The sequence below is a fragment of the Hypanus sabinus genome, chromosome 8, assembly GCF_030144855.1.
Source record: "Hypanus sabinus isolate sHypSab1 chromosome 8, sHypSab1.hap1, whole genome shotgun sequence".
In the NCBI taxonomy this organism is placed as follows: domain Eukaryota; kingdom Metazoa; phylum Chordata; class Chondrichthyes; order Myliobatiformes; family Dasyatidae; genus Hypanus; species Hypanus sabinus.
This window is the reverse complement of record NC_082713.1, coordinates 81431812-81452678: the sequence shown is the minus strand read 5'-3', so window position 1 is coordinate 81452678 and position 20867 is coordinate 81431812. Positions and strand designations below refer to the sequence as shown.

At 43.2% G+C, this 20867-nt stretch overlaps 1 long non-coding RNA gene across 1 annotated transcript in view; it reads right to left on the bottom strand.

The window, feature by feature from the left end:
• The window catches only part of LOC132398267 (uncharacterized), a 141689-nt gene extending 134487 nt beyond the window's left edge, over positions 1-7202 (bottom strand). Inside the window, exon 1 of the long non-coding RNA XR_009513599.1 lies at positions 6293-7202. This is a non-coding gene — a long non-coding RNA (uncharacterized LOC132398267). The remainder of the gene's footprint in view (positions 1-6292) is intronic.
• Between the last annotated feature and the right edge of the window lie 13665 nt (positions 7203-20867).

Genomic DNA, 20867 nt, shown 5'->3' with positions numbered 1-20867 from the left:
ATGTATTCTTGACCTGCCAATCTACCCTGTTGGGATCGTTGTCCGCCTGCACTCACTGCCCTATAGCAGTTTCAGAATACTCTGCATTCTTATTTTTTTAACTACTTTACTATACTTGCGCTTGCCATGATGTGCCTGGATGGCAGGCACACAAAGTGTCCAGCGATCTGTGACAACAGGAATATATCACAATAATCAGCCAGAGATTGGTTCAATAACAGGCTATACGTACAATGCTTGGTACTTCTCTTCAAATAGAACAACTCACTGCACATAGGAAGATCTTGTGTTTCGCAGAGATTTAACCAAGCAAAGATGGAAGGAAGTGAAAGAGTGAAGATTTTCATCGAGGTACAGAACTTGGATTGTTTGGATATCCTGGGAAGAGTTCCACAAGGAGCTGGAGTGACAGGAATGGAAAATTTAATGATACTTGCATTGAAAGAAAGTGCAGGGAAAAATGAGGACATGTAGTTAAAGAAGGATTCATTTGCCACTTTAAATTTCTTCAGGTTGAAGATGTGAAGCTATTACCTTTTTACATGTAGGTGCTGTCCAGTTACCATGACAACTGACAACCCATGTAGAAATTGTCAGTGGTGTTCTCATGGTTACAATGCCCTGGATGAGTGTATAGAACTAAATCACCAAATAATTATAACACGCCTCCCCACAAGTATTGCTGTTCTGGTACAAGTCATACATTAATTCTGCAGTGATAATCATGATATTATTTAGTAAGGCTAGAAGTTCCTCATTTCAAATAAATGTGGATTAGTGTTTGACATCACAATTTAATAAAAATTAATGCTCTTTCTTCCCAACGACCAAATATAATTTTCCTTTCTCTCTCTCTCATAAAAACAGAAGAATTAGGAGTAGGAGTAGGCCATCTGGCCCATCGAGCCTGCCCCACCATTCGATAAGATCATGGCTGATCTGTCCGTAAATTCAGCTCCGTCTACCTGCCTTTTCCCCAAAACCCTTAATTTCCCTACTATGTAAAAATCTATCTAACGATATCCTGATTATATTTAGTGAGGAAGCCTCAACTGCTTCCCTGGGCAGAGAATTCCACAGATTCACCACTCTCTGGGAAAAACAGTTTCTCCTTATCTCCTTCCTAAGTCTTCTCCCCTGAATCTTAAGGCAATGTCCCCTGGTTCTAGTCTCACCTACCAATGGAAACAACTTTCCTACTTCTATCTTATCTATCCCTTTCAAACTTTTGTATGTTTCTATAAGATCCCCTCTTATTCTTCTGAACACCAGAGAGTATAGTCGCAGGCAACTCAATCTCTCCTCAAAGGTTAACCCCTTCATCCCTGGAATCGACCTGGTGAACCTCCTCTGCACTCCCTCCGTTCTCTCAAACTCAATTGCCTTCTACGGGATTTGGTTAGGTTTTTTCCACCATTGGCCCAGTCAGCTGCATCAACATCAAAAGCCTACTCTCCTTAATTTTCAAGAGGCTGGGTCAGGCTGATAACAGAGGACATCTCACCAAACCTGACCATCACCCCACACATTGCCCAGAGGAGAATTTCTTGAAGAGGATTGATTGAACCAGATTTTTGTTGGGTTACGGTCTTGCCGGAGTGTGACCTGATGAAAGTGAGAGGAGGAAATGAACTTCCTGTCAAAACGGCCCCTACACATCAATGCGGGTAGGTGAGATGGTGATGAGGAAGACTCACTATTTGAGCTTTCCTCATCTCTGATTAATATAGTCTGCATTCTGTTTTTCACTTTGCTACTAGTGTATGGAATGATCTGTCTGAATGGCATATAAAATTGCTTTTCATTGCATCTTGCTACAGGTAACAGTAATTAATTAACCAGTGACCATTGTTCAGATCAATTCTACAGACTGCACAGTTTCTCTCTCATGTTATCGTTAGAGTGACTATTTCTTTGTTGGATATTATTGTAAACTCCTCTCAGAAACAAGGGTTTAAATAATTATTGTGCATACCATATCAAGCGAGAGCAGTTCCTCCACATGCCCTGTTTGACATATCGGGCGCCAACCTTGATGATTATTTAGCATTTGCCTGTTTTACGAGACTAAGGTACTGGCTCCACACTCAACCCAGCATGGATGGAAAATGTGCAAGGAGCTGGCTGGATTCAAACCGAGGACTTCATGTTCTGAAGCCCAGATGCAGATGCCACTACACCACCAGCACAGGCATATAAAACAATACTAACAACTAATTACTGCCATACAATTGCACCAAGGTTGGAAACCTGGACTTCAGTTGCCAGGCCCCAAATGTCATGCTAAAACTTCCCTCACAAGTTCTCAGTCAATTCCTCCAATATCTTCTCATGCATCTCAGTACCAAAGTTCCAATGATATAATGGGTATTGTCCTTTTCTCCTGCTCCTCTTATCCCTCCACTCCTATCCCTTTAATGGTTTTAACACTATTCACAGCTTTCAATGTTTAGCTTCTCATTTCCTGCCTCATGTCTGCTTTCAGCATCTCACACCCACACTGATGTAAAACAGCCAGGAAGTCATATGACAAGATAGTTTCCACAAAAACTATTAGAAAACATCCTATCATTTTGAACGTGATACCTGCAGATGATGAATGAACACCACTGCCCTCACTGAAAGCACAAAATGTGCAGTAGATCCAACGATCGAGAAATGTAACAAAACACAACACGAGAAAACCTGTGAATGCTGGAAATCCGGAGCAACACACACACAAAATGCTGGAAGAACTCAGCAGGCCAAGCTCCATTTAGACTTGTTTCTTTACTAAAAACACTTCACAGGGACATTTCCCTAAGTTTATGACCTCATCAAGTGTTCCTGGCTTAATAGGTTTTAATGAGATTAAACACACTGTGCCGGCTCTGACCATATTTACAATTCATTTAGTAGTTTGGCTAATAACCAGCTGGCCGCCATTGAAGGCACGTGATTATGGATCCAAAAGGAGCAAGAGGACAGCAAGGGACAAGCACATATTCAATTGTGATGGAACTGTTTCATGCTTACCTTACTCATGAGCACCGTGACTAAACCAGAACCAGAACTGGAACAGTAGTCCTGGAGAACGAGTGACCGAAACTGCAATCTACACTGTTATTTTAACATACAAAGGTGGGTGGCCAAAACTTGACTAACTTACAGATGTATAGCATGGAATGAAACCTGTTCTGCTCACATGATCATGTGAACTCAGGTTGGTGGAAATATAAAGGTGAGGCAATCTGCAAATACTGGAAGTCCACAGCAACACACACAAAATGCTGGGGGAGCTCAGCAGGCCAGGCAGTATCCGTGGAAATTAATTAAACGTCAGCATTTCTGGCTGAGACTGCTCTTCAAGATTGAAAGGAAGGGGGAAGACACCCAAGTAAAAAGATGGAGGGACAGGAAGGAAGGTGATAGGTGAAGCCAGGTGGGTGGGAAAGGTAAAGGGCTGGGGGAGGGGAGGAAGGGAGAAGGGAACCTGGGGGAGCTGACAGGCAGGTGAGATGAGGCAAGATGTCAAGTAGGGAATAGAAGGGGTGGGGAAGAGATTTTTTTTTAAACTGGAAGGGAAAAATGGACATTCATGCCATCAAGTTGGAGGTTACTCAGGCAGAATACAAGGTGTTGCTCCTCCACCCTGAGGGTGACCTCATCTTGGCACAAGAGGAGGACTTGGACTGACATGTAAGAACGGGAATGGGAATTGGAATTAAATTGTTATGGCTACTGGGAAGTTCAGTTTTGGTGCATGGAGCAGAGGTGATTGGCGGACCCCAATTTACAATGGGTCTCACCAATGTACAGGAGGCCACATCAAGAGGCTCCCTTACATTGGAGAGACCCATAATAATGTAGTAAATATGGTTGACCCCTAACTACTTATTGAAGTGGGCCCAATGGAGCATTTATTTATATCCAGCCATTTTGAAAACTAAGACTAAACCAAAGGGATCATTTAGCTAAATAAAACATTTTACAGAGAGTGTATAACACTTTCTAGTGCTTGTCTTACATCATGTGACTGGTCACCGTACTCTTTGTGAGAAAATTTAATGACATAGTACTACACCCTCTAGGTGCCAGTGGGCCATTAGAAGCTCTACATATCGGAAGAGGCAGCAAATAGAAAACATACGCTGTATACAGCTTAATTTCTTTCATGACAAATTCTCCAACATCACAACTTTTAAACAAAGTAGATCTCGTTCAGTAACTCATTGAAGTCTTTGCAAAGTAATCAGTTCTTGCAGAAAATGAAATTCAGATCCTCTGAATGAAAATAAACTTATACATCCAACCGTACTAAACTCCTTTACGCCTTGAAACATTTTGGTCCCACGCTGGTTCTTTGATCTTGGGTGGCTCACCATCCTGTTTCTTGGTTCATTGGATGAAATAGTTGATCATCCAAGGAAAGCCAATTCACAAACTTAAACAACAAAACCCGAACTCTATACTGCAGGATTACAATTTGTAAGTTTTTATACACATACAAGAGAAAATCTGCAGATGCTGGAAATGGACTGCAGCTACAAAAGAGGTGGCCATTGGCACTTGCTTAAGTCCCAGTATTGCCTGCCTGTTGTCTACATAGAACAATATATGTGCCAAGCCTACACTGGTGACCATCCTGCACTTCTCCTGCACTACATCTATGACTGCATTGGTGCTGCTTCCTGCACCCATGCTGAACTCGTCAATTTCAATCACTTTGCCTCCAGCTTTCACCCTGCCCTCAGATTCACCTGATCCATTTCCAACACCTCCCTTCCCTTTCTCGATCTCACTGTCTCTATCTCTGGAGACAGCTTATCCACCAATGTCTATTATAAACCCACGGACTCTCACATCTGCCTGGACTATACCTCGTCCCACCCTGTGGCTTGTGAAAACACCATCCCCTTCTTTCAATTCCTCTGTCTCCACCACATCTGCTCTCAGGATGAGGCTTTTCATTCAAGAATGAAGATGTCCTCCTTCTTCAAAGAAAGGGGCTTCTCTTCCTCTACCATCAACGCTGCCCTCAACCACATCTCTTCCATTTCACACACATCTGATCTCATTCCATCCTCCCGCCACCCTACCAGGGATAGGGTTCCTCTCATCATCACCTACCACCCCACTAGACTCTGTATCCAACAAATAATTCTCCGAAACTTCTGCCATCTCCAACGGGATCCCACCATCAAAGAATATTCCTCTCCCCCCCCCACTTTCTGCTGGAAGCGCTCCCTACGCAACTCCCTTGTCCATTCATCCCTCCCTATTGATCTCCCTCCTGGTACTTCCTCCTGGCAAGTGGAACAAGTGCTACACCTGCCCCTACACTTCCTCACTCACTACCATTCAGGGCCCCAAATAGTCCTTTCAGGTGAGATGACACGTCACCTGTGAATCTATTGGGGTCGTATACGGTGTCCAGTGCGGCCTCCTGTATATCGGTGAGACCTGACGTAGACTGGAATGCCATTCGATGAGCATCTACGCTCTGGCCGTCAACACAAGCTGGATCTGCCAGTGGCCACCCATTTTAATTCCACTCCCACATCTATCCATGGCCTCCTCCACTGTTATGATGAGGCCACACTCAGGTTGGAGGAACAACACCTTATATTCCATCTGGATAGCCTCCAACCTGATGGCATGAACATCGATTTCTCAAACTTCCAGTAATGCCTCCCCTCCCCACCCCCTTCACCATTTCCCATCCCCTTGTCCCTCTTTCATATTATCTCTCTGCTCACCCACCACCTCACTCTGGCGCTCCGCCCTCCCTTTTGTTCGTCCATGACCTTGTCTCTTTTACCAACTTCCCAGCTCATTACTTCATCCCTCCCCCTCCAAATTCTCTCTCCCCTCCTCCACCTTTCAAATCTACGCCTCAGTTTTTTTTCTCCAGTCCTGCTGAAGAGTTTCGGACCGAAACTTCGACTGTACTTTTTCCATAGTTCCTCCAGCAATTCCCGAGTTCCTCCAGCAATTCGTGTGTTTTTAAACACATTCTATTTTCTATTTCAAAATAACTCACTAACGCACTGTCATTTCTAAATATTTCTCAGTTACAACCTACTGAACATATTTCACAAACAAATTATACACTCGGAACAATGAAGTTTTAACTCAGCGAATCCCTTGGTGCAGTTTAACAGAACTAGTTCCCAGTTACACCGTAGATTGGACACTCGTCTCTGCCGATAGTCTCGTTATAGTGTAGCTTCAATACATCTTTTATCGCTATCGTCTCTCCTCCAGGGGTTTCACCCTGAGCTTTTCAAGTAAATAGGGTAGAGATACTCACTACTAATTCCACTGTTAACGGATGATATTTTTAGTTTCCGAAAGTTTGCCGCATTTCTCTCGCTTTCCCGCGCCTGCGTCAGCCACGCTTCGTTCTCGCACAGACACCTCACCATTTTTTTTTTACTTTCTGCTGTTTCGTGGCTTGTGGAGTAACTCATGAATTTGCTTAGTTAGTTGAGAAGTAATTGAAATTAGCTGTGCAACACCATCTTCTTTACAGGCACCCGGAGTAATGGCACGATGTTTGGCTGTTCCCTGCGTGCGGTTCTGGAAGCATGCTTAGAAATGTCAATGATGGCAGGCTTTGAGTTTTCGGTTCCAGTTGCAGCTCTAACACTGGGGAGTGGTCCCAATATCCCCCGCAAAACTGCTTTAAGAGATGCTTGTTAGCCTCAATTTTAGCTTTACAGTCAGTGTCAACGCTACCTGTAGCCGCTACAGGGAGGCGGACGGCTTTCACCTGACTTCTGCACCATGTTCATGAATTTGGTGAATAATTCATCACCGTTTTCCATGTTGGCAAAAGCTGAATCTAGGACCTGTATGTAACCAGCAGCTAAAGCTCCAGGGCTTATTGACTTGATGTCAGAAGCTGGTGGAAGAATACGTTCACGTATTTTCCATGTTCAGACATACTTGCATCTTTCAAGAGCGGTTCAACACCAACACGCCAAGTCAAATAGGTGGACAAGCCGTTCTACCAGAAAAAAGTTCGGAGCGTTACTGGTGGATTGCCATACGCTATCAGGTCGGCAGCGGTTATTTAAAAAGGGAGCTTCGAGGGCATTTGTCCATTGTACGTGCCCTATCAGCAGCGTCAACTGAGCTCTAGGAACTAAATGAAAGCACAGAAGGGATAAGCAGAGCGGCCATTGTCGGAAGTAGAGGCTTCGGCTGGGAAGAGGCATCTCCTCTGTAAAGTGTCTGTTAAGGTTTCCTTTTTTTCCTTTCTTACTATACCATTTAAATGGCTGTGGTTTGTTCTTCAGGCTGGCTGTTGGAGATCTGGGAGACCCAGAGTCTCCTGGGGAATGACATCTGCATGAAGTGCATCCAGCTACAGCTCCTTGAAGACCCTGTTAGAGATCTGGGATGACCTTCGACTTGTATGAAAGAATTGATCAAAGTTACAGGGAAGTAGTCACCCCAAAGTTGCAGGACGCGAATAGCTGGGTGACTGTCAGGAGAAATGGAAATAGACAGTTAGAGCAGAGCACCCCTGTGGCTATTCCCCTCAAAAACAAGTATACCACTTTGGATAACTTTTGTGGCGGATGACATCCTGGGAGAATGCCAGGCGCTGACCATGGGTCTGTGGGTACAGAAAGGAAAGAGAGCGAATTAAAGAGTGGTAGTGACAGGCCACTCATTGGTGAGGGGAACAGACAGGAGATTCTGTGGACGTGAATGGGACACCCTGATGATATGTTGCCTCCCAGGTGCCAGGGTCAGGGATGTGTCAGATCGAGTCCACAACATTTTGGAGGGGAAGGGGATGCAGCCAGATATCTAGGTACATATTGGTACCATTGACACAGGAAGGAAAAACAAAGAAGTCCTGAACAGAGAATTTAGAGAGCCGGGTAGAAAGCTGAGAAGCAGGACCTCCCGGGTAGTAATTTCTGGATTGCTGCTTGTGCCATGTGCCAGTGAGGGTAGAAACAGGATGACTTGGCAGATAAATGTGTGACTGAGAAGCTGATGCAGGGGTGTCATGTTCTTGGATTCTTGGGATCTCTTCTGGGGCTGGTTTGACCTGTTCAAAAGTGATGATATGCACCTGAACCCAAGAGGGACCAATATTCTCACAGGCATATTTGTTAGAGAAGTTGGGAAAGGTTTAAACTAACTTGGCAGGGGGTCGGAATCGGAGTGAGGGGACTTGGGAAAGGACGGATGGTAAAAAAGCAAAGATGGTGTGCAGTCAGATTATCAGGAAGGGCAGGCAGGTAATGGGACTTAGTTGCAGTCAAACGGCGGAGTATCAAATCATTCGGGATGCAGTCAGAAAGGATAACAAATACGGTACTCAAAGTGTTGTATCTAAATGTGCGTAGTATAAGAAATAAAGTGGATGATCTTGTTGCAATACTACACAGTGTCAGGTATGATGTTGTGGCCAGCACTGATCGTGGCTGGTTGTAGTTGGGAGCTGAATGTCCAAGGTTACACATTGTACCAGAGAGATAGGAAGGTAGGTAGAGGGGGTGATGTGGCTCTACTGGTAAAGAATGGCATCAAATCAGTAGACAGATGTGACATGGGATCGGAAGATGCTGAATCCTTGTGAGTTGAGTCAAAAATGTTGTAACTATGTGGTTTTGTGTAGGTCTTGTAGCTTTAGTTTTTGGTTTATTGGGTGGTAGAGTTGGTCTCCTGACTTGGTGTGTCTGGGTAGTCTTGTTTTGTCTGGTGGATTTGGAGCTCCTTTCCGGGACGTGCTAAGCTGGTAGTGCGATATTAATACGCAGCAACCTCTCCGGACTCTGGATTTGGGGATTGCCAAACGTTATGTGGATTTTCTGGTGTAGTCTGTTTTGTTGTGTGCTTTTGTGATATCATTCTAGAGGAAGATTGTTTCATTTTTTAACTGCATTGCTGTTGTGGTTTCTAAATGACAATAAATCGAAATTCAATCAATTCAATTCAATTCAAATCAATCAATTCAATCAAGAAACTGCAAGGGTAAAAGGCTGTTGATGACAGTTATATGCAGGCCTCCCAACAGTGACTGGGAGGTGGATCACAGGTTACAACAGGAGATAGAAAGGGCGAGTCAAAAGGGCAATGTTATGGTTGTCATGGGAGATTTTAACATGGAGGTTGATTGGGGAAAATCAAGTTGGTAATGGATCTCAAGAGTGTGAGTTTGTTGAATGCCTAAGAGATAGCTTTTTAGAGCAGTTTGTCATTGAGCCCACTAGGGGATCAGCTATACTGGATTGGGTGTAATGTAAAAAAAACCCGAGGCAATTAGGGAGCTTAAGGTAAAAGAACCCTTGTGAAACAGTGATCACAATATGATTGAGTTCAACTTGAAATTTGATAGGGAGACTGATGTAGCAGTAGTTCAGTGGAACAAGGGAAATTGCAGTGGCATGAGAGGGGAGTTGGCCAAAGTAAATTGGAAGGAGCTGCTGGCAGGGATATTAGCAGAGCAGCAATGGTGTTTGTTTCTGGGGGAAAAAATGAGTAAGGTACAGGACATGTGTATTCCAAAACTGAAGAAATATTCAAATGGTAAAATTGTACAACTGTGGCTGACAAGAGAAGTCAGAGCTATTGTTAAACAAAAGAAAGGGCATACAACAAAGCAAAAATTAGTGGGAAGATAGAGGATTGGAAAGTTTTTAAAAACCTACAGAGAGGAACAAAAAATTATTAGAAGGGAAAAGATGAAATATGAAAGCAAGCTAGCAAATAATATCAAAGTGGATAGTAAAACTTTTTTCAAGTATGTTAAAAATAAAAGAGAAATGAGAGTGAATAAATGACGGCTAGAAAATTAGGATGGAGAAACAATAATGGGACAAGGAGATGGCTGATGAGCTAAATGAGTATTTTGCATCAGTCTTCACTAGGAAGACACTAGCAGTGTGCATAATGTTGTAGTGTGTGAAGGAAGAGAAGTGGGTGCAGTTACTGTTACAAGAGATAAGGTGCTCAAAAAGCTGAAAGACCAAAAGGTACATAAGTCACCCAGACCAGAGGAACTGCACCCTAGGGTTCTGAAAGAGGTACCATTAGAGATTGGGGTGGCATTAGAAACAATCTTTAAAAAATCATTGGACTCTAGCATGGTGTCAGAGGACTGGGAAATTGCAAATTGAAAATTGGAACTCGGAAGGCAGCAGGTAGGAAATTATAGACCAGTTAGCCTGAACTCAGTGGTTGGGAAGATGTTAGAGTCAATTACTCGGGATGAGGTGATGGAGTACTTGGTGACTCAGGACAAGATAGTACAAAGTCAGCATGGTTTCCTTCAGGAAAGATTCTGCCTGACAAACCTATTGGAATTATTTGAGGAGATTACAAGTAGAATTGATAAAGGAGATGTAGTGGATGTTGTGTATCTGGACAAGGTGTCACACATAAGGTGGCTTACCAAGTTAAGAGCCCATGGTATTACAGGAGAGTTACTAACATGGTTCGAGTATTGGCTGATTTGTAGGTGACAGTGAGTGGGAATAAAAGGATCCGTTTTCTGGTTGGCTGCCAGTGACTAGTGGTGTTCCGCAGGGGTCGGTGTTGGGACCACTTCTTTTTATGCTGTATATAAATGATTTAGATGATGGAATAGAAGGTTTTGTTGCCAAATTTTTAGATGGTATGAAGATTGGTGGAGGGGCAGGTAGCATTGAGGAAACAGGTAGGATGCAGAAGGACTTAGACAGATTAGGAGAATGGGTGAGAAAGTGGCAAATGAAATACAATGTTGGACAATGCATGGTCATACACTTTGATAGCAGAAGTAAATGTGCAGACTATATTCTAAACAGGGAGAAAATCCAGGAATCTGAGATGCAGAGGGAATTGGGAGTCCTTGTGCAGAACACCCTGAAGGTTAACTTGCAGGTTGAGTTGGTGGTGAGGAAGGCAAATGCCACGTTAGCATTCATTTCAAGAGGTCTAGAATACAAGAGCAGGGATGTGATGCTGAGGCTTTGTAAGGCACTGGGGAGGCCTCACCTTGAGTATTGTGAACAGTTTTGGACCTCTCGTCTTAGAAAAGATGTGCTGGCAATGGAGAGGGTCCAGAGTAGGTTCACAAGGATGATTGCAGGAATGAAAGGGTTATCATACGATTTGATGGCTCTGGGTCTGTACTCGCTGAAATTCAGAAGGATGAGGGGGGATCTCATCAAAACCCTTTGAACTTTGAAAGGCCTAGACAGAGTAGACGTGGACAGGATGTTTCCCATTGTGGGAGAGTCTAGGACAAGAGGGCACAGCTTTGGATAGACGGGCATCCTTTCAAAATAGAGATGTGAAGAAATTTCTTTAGCCAAAGGATGGTGAATTTGTGGAGTGTGTTGCCACATCCAGCTGTGGAGGCCAGGTCATAGATTGATAGGTTCTTGATTGGACATGGCATCAAAGGCTTTGGGGAAAAGGCCAGGAATTGGGATTGAGGAGATTTTAAAAAACAATCAGCCATAATTGAATGGCAGAGCAGACTCAATAGGCCAGATAGCCTAATTCTGCTCCTATGTCTTATAGTCTTATTACTGCACACAATGTGCTCCACTCTGACTCTCCAAATATCTAGAGAGTTTAGATCACTGGGAGAGTGGGATGGGTTCACTATAATTCCATTAGTTTGTATTACAGTGACTGAGATATTCTGCATAGCAGCTGGAGCTGTATCTGGCCAGTTAGTATCAGGGGAGTCTGCTCTGAATTGAAGAGTTGTGGTCTTGTTACATACATCTTCAGCACTTTCAACAGTGACTGGTTCCCAACTCTCGATAGTAAAGGTTTCTCTGATCTGGGTTAACATCTCCCTCAAGACTTTATTATAATCGTTCCCACTGCACTTCGCTAAGGTTTTCAACTCACCAGGGTAAGTCTGAGTGGTGTCTTTTCCAACTGTCTGAGCATAAACACTGGCTAAAGTGACCCCATGGTAGGAAATGTTTTCATCACAACTTGCCTGTTGAGTGTAGCTGGAGATCCTGCACAGCAAAGCCAAAACGGTACTCTACAATGGGGGACTTGGGAAATTCTGCACCGGGGTCAGTTAGATGGTGAACTCTGACAACTGAACCATATCCTTTTAGAAAGTCCAATATTGTCTTATCTTGTTCTGTTCCTGTTGTGCCGTTGCCTAAAAAACAGTATTTGTGATTTTGACACCCTTTTCCTCTTTGACTTCCATTTTCTTTCACTGTAGGTCTTAATTGAACAAGTGAGTTTGAACAATAAGATCCTTTTAGTGTTTTGTATACTAATGAGTGTGTTACTGGTTATCTAATATACTGCCTCCTGGCTGGCTCACCAAGTTTTGTGTAACACCCATGTAGCACTGGACTTACCTCATGTAGAGTAAAATCAAATTGCATATAGTATACTACGTGCTAGTAGGCCATCAGAACCTCCAGGTATCAGAAGGAGGCAGCAAATAGAAAACACACACTTCGTGAAGTACGTTTATTTATAAAAAAAACAATATACTAAGAACAATTCAAAATTTCAACATTCTGTTTAGGTTCCTAATTTCAGATATCAAACAAAAAACAAATTCCTTGTTAGTTAGAATCAGTCAGATTCATTGCAGTAAGTTTTGCTACTCCAATTTCTCTAACTAATTGGATCTAGTATTACTCCCTCTTTAAAGGCTTACAGATTAACCTTTTCTTTTTATTTATCCCTAGTTAATTAGGAAACTAATTGAGTTCCTATTCTTAAGTATTATGGTTAACTTCAGTATCAGTTCCATTTCAGAGTCTCCCTCTCTCCACCCTAGGGTCATATCCACACAACCAGTCAGTATCAGTTCTTACGTTTATCAGCCATGATCTTATTGAATGGTGGAGTAGGCTTGACAGGCTGGATTATCTTCTCCTGCTTCTATTTCTTACAACACAGGAGTACATTCAGCCCATCAGGTGTATCCCAGCCCCCAGAAATCCCCTCTGCCTTCTCCTTATTTTCCTGTATCCCTGCAACTCATCTCTCACAAACCCATTTGATTAATTTTGCCATTATTCCGCACATGAGGCAACTTACAATTGGCAATTGACCCAGCAGCTTGTTTTTTAGATGTGGGAGATATCTGGAGCACTCAGAGAAGCCACAAAATCACGGGGAGAACGTGCAGCCTCCACACAAACAGGACCGGGGCTGGGGATTGAACCTGGGAAGCAAGAGCTGTCAGACAACAGCACATGTTGTACCGCTAGCCATAAGATGTGTTCTGGTTTTTCCAAAAAGGGGAGTTTGCAACAAAGGTTCCGGAGGATGGGTGGGTTACGGATGTTGTTCCCTTATTCAAGAAAGGAAGTAGAGATATCCCAGGAAATTATAGACCAGTGAGTCTTACTTCAGTGGTTGGTAAGTTGACGGAGAAGATCCTGAGGCAGGATTTATGAACATATGGAGAGGCATAATCTGTTTTGGAATAGGCAGCATGGCTTCGTCAAAGGCAGGTCATGCCTTACAAGCCTGATTGAATTTTTTGAGGATGTGGCCAAGTACATTGATGAAGGTAGAATCATAGATGTTGTGTATATGGATTTGAGCAAGGCATTTGATCAAGTACCCCATGCAAGGCTTATTGAGAAAGTAAGGAGGCATGGGATCCGAGGGGACATTGCTTTGTGGATCCAGAACTGGCTTGCCCACAGAAGGCAAAGAGTGGTTGTAGGTGGGTCATATTCTGCATGGAGGTCTGTCACCAGTGGAGTGCCTCAGAGATCTATTCTGGGACCCTTACACTTTGTGATTTATATAAATGACCTGGATGAGGAAGTGGAGGGTTGGGTTAGTAAATTTGCTAATGACACAAAGATTGGGTGTGTTGTGGATAGTGTCAGAGGTTACAATGGGACATTGATAGAATGCAAAACTGGGCTGAGAAGTGGCAGATGGAGTTCAACCCAGATAAGTGTGAGGTGGTTCATTTTGTTAGGTCAAATATGATGGCAGAATATAGTATTAATCATAAGACTCTTGGCAGTGTGGAGGATCAGAAGGATCTTGGGGTTCAAGTCCATAGGACGCTCAAAGCAGCAGTGCAGGTTGACTCTGTCATTAAGAAGGCATACAGCGTATTGGCCTTCATCAATCATGGGACTGAGGTTAAGAGCCGAGAGGTAATGTTGCAGCTATATAGGACCCTGGTCAGACCCCACTTGGAGTACTGTGCTCATTCTGGTCGCCTCACTATAGGAAGGATGTGGAAACCATAGAAAGGGTGCAGAGGAGATTTACAAAGATGTTGCCTGAATTGGGGAGCATGCCTTATGAGAATAGGTTGAGTGAACTCGGCCTTTTCTCCTTGGAGCGACATGGGATGTGAGGTGACCTGATAGAGGTGTATAAGATGATGGGAGTCATTGATCATGTGGATAGTCAGAGACTTTTTCCCAGCACTGAAATGGCTGCTACAAGAGGGCACAGGTTTAAGGTGCTGGGAAGTAGGTACAGAGGAGATGTCAGGGGTAAGTTTTTAACGCAGAGAGTTGTGAGTGTGTGGAATGGGCTGCTGGTGACAGTGGTGGAGGCAGAAATGATAGGGTCTTTTAAGAGACTCCCTGATGGCTACATGTATCTGAGAAAAATAGGGGCTATGGGTAAAGCCTAGGTAGTCCTAAGGTCGGGACATGTTCGGCACAGCTTTAGGGCCTCTTGTGCTGTATGTTTTCTATGCTTCTATGTTTCTAAATTGTGAGCAATGGTGAGAGAACCTTGTTTCCATATAGTCCATAACCTGGAATCCCAATCCCTTTTATTGCTCACACTGGGACCAACACTGGCCTAACAATAATCATAAATGAGCAGGTTAGCAACACTGGTCATATCTAAAATGAAGAGCCAACATGATGGTGTCCTCTGGAATGTTAATACTGGGAGACACCATGATGTCAATACCATTAAGTGTAGGCATTTGGTGATGATCAATGGGTGGAATTTATGAAAGACACTTCTCAACCCATGTCTGAATGTTGCCCAGGCCTCAAACTCTTCATCTGCTGAAGAGTTCACCATTATATAATATCAACCAATATCTTCACTCTGACCTGACAAAAGACAAAGGGCCATTCATATCAGGCTGAGGTTTGTCTCAGAGTGCCACCCCGAGAGATTACTGCAGTGATATTACTGGGCTGGAGGGCATACTTACTGGTATGAGTCCTGACGAAGGGTTTCAACCCAAAACGTTGACTGCTTCTTTCAACGGATGCTGTCCATCCTGCTGAGTTCATCCAGCTTTTTTGTACGTCTTGATTTGACCCCAGCATCTGCAGTGCACTTTGTGTATACTTACTGGCTGGATAGGCTCTGGCTTTTTTTCCTGGGATGTCGAATCCTGAGGGGTGATATTGAATTACAAAGGGCAGAGACAAGATGACTAGCCACAATGTTTTCCCCAGGACAGGGGAGTCAAAAACTTGACAGCATGTTTAACGTCAGAGGAAAATTTTTTAAAAGAACCTCAATTAGTTGTGGGTATATGGAACAAGCTTCCAGAAGTGGTAGTGGCAGGTACAATTACAATGTTCAAATAGAATTGAGACAGATGCATGGTTAGGAAAGGTTGAAAGGGATATGGGCAAACAAGACTAGGTCTGGTAGGTATTTTGGTCAGCATAAACAAGATGGGCCAAAGGCTCTGTTTCTATCTCTATAACTGTTTGACTGTATAGCCTGTGTTCACTTGGTATGAATGTATTAATGTAGCAATTCTCATTGGCCCAGAACATGCTGAGGTCAGTGGCTGGGCTGAAGTCTCTGACCTTGAAGAGGAACAGTGGTTGCTGACAATCCATTGCCCTCACCGTTTTTTGAGCTGGAGCAGCTCCATGGGGATTTTATTTGTTTTAAACTTTGACAGGTGAAGATTGAAGTAAATAACTTGTTATTAGAAGAACTAAAATGCACACAGTACTTTCAAACAAATGAAACCTTCCTGTTTGCACAAACTGTCCACTCTACAAACCCTACTGATATCAATATGGAACTGAACTCCCGCACCAGGTCTGGCCCAGCACAGGATCCTGGAGGCAGTTCTTCATTCAGCACAGTGGAAGCGGCACTGGAACTAACAGACGGATCCAGCCTTGAGAATCCAGCGGCAAGTCACAGACTTTGTGAACTTCTTGGCATTTGATGGATAGGTCCTGTTCTAAGCTACAGCCATTTGTTCACATAGACAGACAGTAAATAAAGTTGTTGAAGTAACTCTTCAGGATCTACTTGACAGCAGGCAAGCAGGCTACACATCATCTTGACCCTTCAACCAACAGACTTTCTAACCCAGAGCAAGAGGACCAATGAGTCAGAGCCGGTTTCCAACTGGACAGACACTCTGACCCTACCATGTACCTCTTTTATTACATGGCTCAGTTATTAAGAAATGTTGTGACCTGTCTCACTCACCTTGGGTGACTTCTGATCCACTGACTGTTTCCAAAGCTTACTGATTTAATTTCAGATTCCCAGTATCTTGGTTTTGCAATGAGAAGAGTCGTCTTTACAGAAGGTTGGGAATGCTTGGAAGCCCCAACCGCAGAAAGCAGGATAATGCTCACTACTTCAGCCAGGAGATAAAGCAACTGAGGTGAACCTGGAAGAGACACAGGATTAGCCTCATTATGCTGGATGACAGAGCCAGCTTCAGAGGCTGAAAAGCCTAATGTTGTTTCCTATTCTAATTTTCTAATGGTCCCACTCTCCTTAGCTTCATTGGAGGCAGGACAAGGTGTTGTTGGCCAACCAACCTACAGGGTACAGGTTGGTGACTTGACTCCTTCAAGGAGGTGGTGTTCATTTGTGTTAGCAGGTGTTCTATTTATAAGCACGGACATCCATGTTTCTTAGGGGAATCTGTGGGAGAAGGGAGATAGCAGGGCTCTGCACCTATGTAGAAATCTGTGGTTCAAGCAAAGATGTTATCTTTCCTCTCAATCAAACACATCAGTGAATAACCATCACCACCTTATGACTGGAAGACCATAAGACATAGGAACAGTATTAGGCCATTCAACCCATTCAGTCTACTCTGCCATTTCATTGTGGCTGACTTACTATCCTTCTTAACCCCATTCTCCTGCCTTCCCCCCCCATAACCTTTGACACCTTTTCTTATCAAGAACCTATCAAACTCCACCTAAGTACAGTATATCCAATGTCTTGGCCTCCACTGCCAAAATACTTTCCATAGATTCACCACCCTCTGGCTGCAGAAATTCATTCTCATCTCTATGCTGGAGAAGTCTTTGCATTCTGACTTCTCTACTAGAGGAACCATTCTCTCCATGTCCTCTCTATCTAGGCCTTTCAATATTCAATAGATTTCAATGAGGTCCACCCCACCCCTCCATTCATCTAAACTCCAGCAGGTACAGGCCTAGAGCTATCAAACACTTCTCATGCATTAATCCTTTCGTTTCTGGGATTATTCTTGTAAATTTCCACTTCTCCCTCCTTTCTTAAAGTATGGAATGATGTTTGTAATTTTCCAGTCCTCTGGAACCATTCAAGAATCTAGTATTTCTTGAAAGATCACCACTAAACCCTCTACAATCTCTTCATCTACCACTTATAGAACCCTGTGGTGTGGTTCATCTGATCCAGGAGACTTACCCATCAGTATTAGATTGGGGCCCAACAGTGCTCACAATGCTCCAAGTGTGGTCTGACTAATGCCCTATAAAGCCTTAGCATTATATCTTTGCTTTTATATTCTAGTTCTCTTTAAATGCATGCGCGTGGCCAAGTGGTTAAGGCATCAGTCTAGCGATCTGAAGGTCGCTAGTTCAAGCCTTGGCTGAGGCTGCGTGCTGTGTCCTTGAGCAAGGCACTTAACCACACATTGCTTTGCGACGACACCGGTGCCAAGCTGTATGGGTCCTAATGCCCTTCCCTTGGACAACAAAGATGACATGGAAAGGGGAGACTTGCAGCTTGGGCAACTGCAGGTCTTCCATACAACCTTGCCCAGGCCTCAGTCATCATCGAAAATCAATGGACAGCTGAAGAAGAAATGCATGATAATATTGGAATTGCCTTACTGACGCAATCTGCAAGTTAATCTTTAGGGAACCCTGGACTAGGACCCAAGTCCATTTGAACCTGTTTTCTAAATTTACTCCCTTAGAGTAAACAGTCTACGCCTTCATTCCTCCTCCTGAAGCATATTACCATTCAGTTTTTTACCCTGTATTTCAACTACCACTTCTTTGCCCATTGCCTTAATCCGTCCAAGACCTGTAGACTCCCTGCTTCCTCAACACTAACTGCCCCTCCATCTATCTTTGTAACATCTGCAAACTTGGCTACAAAGCCGTTGATTCCACTGTCCAGCATTAACATATGACATGAAAGGTAACAGACTCAATGCTGACTCATGGGGACCACTAGTCTTCATCAGCCGACCAGAAAAGGCTCTTTTTATTCCCAAATTTGGTTCCTGCCCGTCAGCCAATGTTCTGTCCATGTGAGTAATTTTCCTGTAATACCATGAGCTCTTACCCTGTTTAGTAGTATCATGAGCAGCACTTGTCAAAGGCCTTCTGAAAATCTAAGTAAACAACATCCACTGACCCTCCTTTGTCTATGCTGCCTGTTATTTCCAGAAAGAATTCCAACGAATCCGTCAGATTTCCCCTTAAGGAAACGGCCCAGATTTGGTCTATTTTATTGTGTGTATCTGAAAATCTTATCTTTAATAATGAACTCTAACATATTTCCAACCACTGAAGTCAGGCTAACTGGACTGTAATTTCCTGTCTTTTGCCTACCTTCCTTCAGAAAGTGTGGAGTAACATGTGTTGTTTTTCATTCCTCTAGAATCCAGTGATTATTGAAAGACACTACTAATACCTCCACAATCTCCTTAGCTACCTTCTTCACAACCCTGGGGTGTTGTCCATCTTGTCCAGGGACATATCTATCTCATAATTCTCAGCTTCCCAAGCACTTTTTCCTTAGTAATCAGTCCAATACTTCTATGGTCCAAATAGCTCCCTAATCACAGAGTCCACTTCTAAACCATAGGTGAACCCCTTCCCAATCATACTACCTGCCCATCTCAATCAATCCAATTTGTAATTGGACCTGTTGTATTTAGACACATTCCCCACAGTCCCATCAGTTTCACATCCCCCAGCACCAAATTTCCATTGACTTGTTGAGAGTTTATCTACTCCAACTACAGGAACGCAGTGGTATTGTTTCAAGTAACAAGGCATGTTGATAGAGTTCTGGAGCACTGATCCTGAAACATGAGTTCAGTTCCCACCATTGCAGTTGGGGAACTTAAAATAATTAAAACAGAACTTTTGTAAAAATCTTGTAATGGTAATGATGAAACCACAGAATAGTCTTAGGATACTTGTAGGGAAACCCCCGCATCTCCTGACAGACGTGAAGGAATTACGCAAAGAAGGAAAAGTTCATTATGGGGTGAACACACTGGCATAGTATCCACTCAGTTCTTTAGTTTCTAAGGAGAGTTAAAGAACTTGGGTCATACAGTGTACCTGTTCAAAAAAGCCAACAATCTGGACCCCACTGACCAGTACTGATACCATAGCATGTCACAGCTCTTCAAGTATGCATGAAGGTACCTCTTTGACAGCTCTATGGGTCCATGCATACAACTGATACAACAATTTGTGTGCAAGTATTTAAACCCCTTGCTAATGTAGACCTTCTTTTGGGTATAACATTTGGGTGCTTTGGAAACAATTGTAAGGAAGGTCTTCACTTTTAGTATAAGCTGAGCAAGAAATCGATTTGGTAGAAATCTCCCCTCGAGCCAATGATTGGGACAAAATAATTCCTTCAAATTTTAAGCTGCTGTGATTGGTGGGTAAGAGCTCAGCTGATGATGCAATACTGATTCATGGAGAAATGGAGAGTCTGCAGACTGACAGACAAATGGTATAGACTGAGAGAAGCAATTGGGACATTACTTTCATTTTCATTACAGGTACTAGTACACAACCAAGGTTTAATATTCGTCTCTTACAGCCTTCGAGTAGGTGGTGTGATATCACCATCGCCATCTACATGTTGGACATGTTCCTTCTGGACCACTAGCTTCAGCCATTTGACCCACTGATGCAAATGAGCTGATATCGTTATTGGAAAGTGAGGTGACTTAATTTGTGGAATAGCCTTTGTGGCTGTTCCTTTTTCAAGGTGATAGAGTGGGAGGGGCTGCTGAGTAAGTTCTGGTGAGCTTTTCTCCCCACTGCTGTCAGATTCCTGACACAATCATTTCTTTCACATCTGCCTGCCAGCATGTTCCCATCCATAAATTCTACCTCTTTTGTTATTGTCCCTTTCACATTTCTTTTTGCACTCCTATACTTTGTGCTTGTTGCTGTATTGTTATCATGTACGTAATCTATCTGTGAACTTCACTGAGCATGGAATTTCACTGCACTATGATCTCTGCGTGAATGTCAAACATCCCTGATGTGCATGTTAATCTTACATTAGTAAAATGTGGATATCTCCATGAGATCTGATCCTGTGGCTTGAAGAAGCAGAGGAATCTGCACCCTTGGCCAGTCAATACCACCTTCCTTATAGAAATTATCTTTATTTAATCCTGGGATGTGGGAAGCTATGGCAAGAAAAACATTTATTGCCTCAGAAGAATTTATCCGTGGGAAGGTAGTGGTGAGGAGCCCCAAACTTCAACAGTTTAGCAATCAAAAATATTCATAGATGCCTTGAAAAGCAGATAGTATATATATATTCTACATGAACAATTCATTTTCCAACACAGCATTAAAACCTTCAAGATTCCACATTGAATTCAACTATTTCAAATAACTAGCCTTTCCAGTGTGTATCAGAAATCTCCAGAAGGTCATCAAAGTGTAATGCTTTCTTTT